We start from the raw sequence: 5,437 nt of genomic DNA, 5'->3' as shown, positions 1-5,437 counted from the left end.
ACCCCTGTGTTTTTTTTTTTTTTTTTTTTTTTTGTATTTTTAGTAGAGATGGGGTTTCACCATGTGGGCCATTCTGAGTCTTGAACTCCTGGCCTCAAGTGATCAACTTGCCTCAGCCTCCCAAAGTGCTGGGATTACAGGCATGAGCCACTGCACCTGGCCCAGAGTTAACTTTTCTAAAGCATGACTTTAATCATATCACACCTGCACACAGATGTTCTGTGGCTCAAGATTCCCCACCAAATAGAGTGAAACCGTCAGCCTGGGTCTCTTCATTTCCCATCTCATCAGCCTCCTGCTCCCTTTAAGTAACCTCATCTCCAACCAGACTGGTCTATTTCCCAAAGCCCAGGCTCACTGTGGCCTTTTCCATCACAATGATCTGCCTCTATTTTTGCCTGTCAAAATCTTTGCTTTCAGTCCGATTCAATTTGATTCCTTCGTTTACTTACTTATTCAATCCTGTTCATTCAGTAACCCTTCCATGAGTAGCCACCAACTGGTGAGTTACAGCATCTGAGAAGCATTCCCTGAATTTCCCAGCTGGAAGTAGCCTGTCCACCCTCGCTAATATGTTAGTGTTTTATACCACTCTGAGGTTTAAGGCAGGTCCTAGCTCTGCCTAGTGCACTGTCTAAACCTCTGTTGCCCCATCTGTAAACTATTGGTTCCTTTCTCATGGGATTATTGGGTTCTTGTGAGGATTAAATGTATGCAAAGTGCTTAGCATGACATCAGTGCTCTTTGGGTTACCTGTTATTGTTCTTACTATTTATTGTGTTTTTATACCTCATTGAAATCTCATTGAGACAAGAGCTGTGACTACAAACCTCTGTATCCCCTCTAGCACCTGTCTCTCAGAGAATGTTTACTTCAATCATTTAAGCAAGTTTGTTTGGTTGCAAGATGCAGAGACCCTCTTCCATTACCTCAAGAGATGAGTGTTGATTATAAGACACCCGTGGACTGGAATTGGTTCCTGGGCTACCTCTTCCTCTTGCAGTATTTCAGTTTCTCTCTCTACATCTATTCTGTTCTCTTTTCCCTATGAACGACTTCTGCTGGTGACTTAGAATCAAGACACCCTAGATGATTTTCTAGGTGCACTGCTAATATGAAGGGTCCCTTGTTCAAAAGCAGAAAAGGCACCATTAAAGTTATTAAGTTTTCTTTCTTTATCCCTGTCTGTCTATTTCTGTCTCCACCTATTTGCTATTCAATATTATCCTTTCTTGGGCATGGAAATACTCACAGGGCAGGTGCAGACTCTCACAGGTGCCTAGGCGCCTGGCCCAGAGACTTGGCACTCACAGCTGGGTTCTCCTTTCTTGCCAGCCACCAAACAGAAGCCATTCTGCACTAAGGAGTGAGGAAGTCAAGCCAGGCATCCCTCCTTCCCATGAGCCCACAGCTGCAGTCCAAGGCAGACAGGCAATCCCCAGGACCCAATGGAATTGCAACTTACATGCATGGTGCACTAGGTACATAGATCAGGGGAGGGCCAAAGGCCTGTTCCACTGAATCTCCTACCAAATGAGCCGTGATGTGGCAGCCTAGGGCAGGGACAGCAGCCACCTCACCCATGTGTAGATGCCGCAGGTCACAACAGCCCGACCATCTCTGGCCTGCACCCAGCTCCCTACAGCACACAGGGCAACTCCGCACAGCACACTGATTGCTGGGTGGTGTGGGAAGAGGCAGGGGAGGAGAAGGTAGAAAGAAATGAGGGGGAGCCACTCTGAGAACATGGGTTAACAGGGGGCAGCGGGAGGCAGGACTGCGGCTGCTGAAACTCCAGCCTCAGGAGCATGTTCCATTGTCACATGGAATTCACTAACAAAACCCATGTTTAAAAATAAAAGAAAGCATTAAATCCAAGCCTGGGGCCCTTGTAAACACAGGCCCTTATTTGACCACTGGTCTCCTGCCCACGAAGCTGGACTTTTTAAAATGGCAGCATACACATGAAAGAGCGTTAATGTCTCAGCCTACCTCTCTCTACTATGCTGCTTCTGCTGCAGCTGCTACTCCTAACAGGTTTATTCTATCAGTTTCCAAACAACAAGTAACTAAAGAAGAAATCTGATTGGCCCAACTCTTGTTCATTAGTTTTTTGTTTTGTTTTTTTTGTTTTAATAAATTACATAGGCCATAGGTTGCTGGACAGCCAATGGGCTGGCTACTGTGGAATCGGTGCCTCTGCCTGGCCCAGTCACAAGAAGCCTGGACTGCAGATTCATGTTGCATGGCCTCCTTGGTGCACTACTTTGTGGGGCTGATGAAAGGATAGCAAGCATTAGGATCTTTAGTATGGTGTTGAATAAATATATTTGAAACAGTGATTTTGATTTTTTTAATTGTAAAAAATGAATGAGACCTGTAAGTAGCAATGTTTTGTTGCTGAATTCATAGTTACGCTTTATATATGAAAGATCTTATATATATGAAAAGGATGAAATGTTTTTGTTAAAATGAATACTTCGGTAAACATTGTATTCAGTCATTTATACTGGCTGCCATGGATTTTGTCTGATTTAATGAGGTTTTGGATCATGTGAAATCATGGGTTTTATAGAACATACTTTAGAGATTATCTTATTCAATTCTTATCATTTTACAGATATAGAATGCATTAATTAGGATATGACAGAATAGGGCAATTAAAGCATAATGCCAAAGCCAGGAAGAATAAAGGAACATCTTAATAAATAAAACTGTGGAAACAAGCAAAAAAAAAAAAAAAACTTTAAAAAAAAAAAACTGGGAAAAAAAAAAAAAAAAAAAAAAAAAAAAAAAACAACAACAAAAAAAAAACACATTTTTCTATGTCAAAATAAAAATAATTAAAATCTAACAAAAGTATCCAAAAAGCAGATAAAGAGGTTAAGATCCTTAATGTAGAAAATATTCAAATAAGCAATAAGGGAAAAAAAATCAATAGGAAGGTGGACAACAGGCATAGACAATTTACACACACACACACACACACACACACACACAAACACCCATGAATACAAATTGCCAGTAAAATGTTCAACTTCATTAAAAAAGGAAATTAGAATATAATTTCTATTAAAAATAAAATTAAAACAATAGGCATAATTTTCTCTCTGTTGGCAAAGATGAAAAGAATTATAAAATCCAAATCTGATCTATATGTTTATATGAAACAGAATTACTCGTGTGTTCAAAAGGATATTTTGGAGCAGCCTTTTGAAGATCAACTTAACAATATTTATCAAAATACAAAAAATACATGAGTTTGACCCTAAATGTTTTCTTTTAGGTTTGACACTAAATAAACCCATATATATGTGAACAATGGTATAGGTACACAAGGTTTCACTACACTGTTGTTTTTAAGAGTGATAAATCTAAAAATCTAACAATCCATTAATAGAAGGAAGGTTAATTCATGGTACTTTATTCCATGCTATAAAATACTGTGTAGTAAATACAAAGAATAAGAAAGACTAGTATGTACCATCATGGTAAGACATCCAAGTTATATTGTTAAATTTAAAGAAGATAAAAAAAACTATACTGTAAACCCATTATATTAAAACTTTTAATATACAACTCTATATTTATTAAATATTATATACAATAATGTAAAATATATAATGTTATGCTACAATTTTATAAGCTAGGAATGTTAACCATGACCCCTTCTCGGCAGTGGGGTGTGAGGATAGCTGCAGATAGTCCCTGCTCTCAAGAGCTTACAGTCTAAGAGAGAAAATGAAGCTGGCTGGGACCTCAAAGGATAAACAATGTGGTCCAGGGTGTTCTTAGGTACTTATTGAATGAAGCATTTCCATGCTCACAAAAACTCTCAGAAGTAAATATTTTATTCCCATTTATCAGATGACCAAACTGAGATCTGTCTAGAAACACAAGGTGGTGCTAAGTACACGACCAATTATCTCCCCAAGTCCTTAGCCAGCCAGAATTTCACAACTTCCACATCGGATAGTCCTGGCAGCAGCAGTCCATCACCTCCCTCAATGCAAAAGTATCCCAGACATATTCTAATTACAGATAGTATTTGCAGTTTTCCAATATTATCTGATGGATAAAAGCTCTAACAATGGAATTCCTGGGACAAATGATGACATATTTAAAGGCATTTGATATATACTGTTTACTTATCTAATTATATTTTATAAAACTAGTTTTCTGTACATTTTGCCAGCCAATATATATTTTGTCAAGTTACAATGTACCTGGAGTTCCCAAAGGGCATTTTTCTAAGTGAATGCCGATTTGCATGATCACCAAATACACAAAAGCAGGAGAAATAAATCCAGGGGTGGCACAAGCTAAGGACAAACCAAAACAAGCCTGCTCTTGCGGCAAAGTAGTTAAGCTGTCTTCTTAAGCTCACTCTAGCAGAGTTATTGCCGCTTATTCATAAGGGCACTGGCAACAGCTGTTCACCTGGCCAACCAGGCTCTCCAAAGGAAGATCTCCATATGTTGCAGGGAGAGGCACGTGAGCTGGTTCTTAGTGAGACGTGTCCTTGTTTCCCTGTTCGTGAGTGATGGGAAGAGAAAAGCCCAGACCCAAGACGTATGGAGGAGAACCCTCTTCTTTGTTTTCCAGGGTTCAAAGGGCTCACTCCTACATGGTTTCATCAGTGAGGTGGGCAAACAAAATGGGTTTGTAAGTTACACTTTCATTGTTGGGCTTGCCCAAGTCCCAGAAGCAACAAGTGACAGAACTGGGGCTGGAACCCAGGGCTTCCTGAAGGATCTTGTTGCTGTACATATTGAGTAAAATACAAAAGAAAAAAACAAGTTCTGTGATGTTATAGCAGAGAGAAAATGGGAGGGAGTACAAATTCTCCTGATTTTTTGCAAATTTTTATATATAGGCATACCTCAAAGACATTGCAAGTTTGGTTCCAGACCACAACAATAAGGTGAATACCATATTAAAGTGAATCACACACAGTTTTTGGCTTCCCAGTACATAAAAGTTATGTTGGCCGGGCGCGGTGGCTCAAGCCTGTAATCCCAGCACTTTGGGAGGCCGAGACAGGCGGATCGCGAGGTCAGGAGATCGAGACCATCCTGGCTAACATGGTGAAACCCCGTCTCTACTAAAAAATACAAAAAACTAGCCGGGCGAGGTGGCGGGCGCCTGTAGTCCCAGCTACTTGGGAGGCTGAGGCAGGAGAATGGCGTAAAACCCGGGAGGCGGAGCTTGCAGTGAGCTGAGATCCGGCCACTGCACTCCAACCCGGGCGACAGAGCGAGACTCCGTCTCAAAAAAAAAAAAAAAAAAAAGTTATGTTTTAAAAAATGTACATACCTTAATTAAAATAATTTATTGCTAAAATTGCTAATGATCATCTGAATCTTCAGCAGGTGGGAATCTTTTTGCTGGTGGAAGGTCTTGCCTTGATGTTGATGGCTGTTGATTGATCAGGGTG

Source organism: Rhinopithecus bieti, unplaced genomic scaffold, assembly GCF_001698545.2.
Source record: "Rhinopithecus bieti isolate Rb0 unplaced genomic scaffold, ASM169854v2 scaffold_34876, whole genome shotgun sequence".
Classification (NCBI taxonomy): domain Eukaryota; kingdom Metazoa; phylum Chordata; class Mammalia; order Primates; family Cercopithecidae; genus Rhinopithecus; species Rhinopithecus bieti.
The sequence above is the reverse complement of the archived record's forward strand: the minus strand, read 5'-3'. Positions refer to the sequence as shown.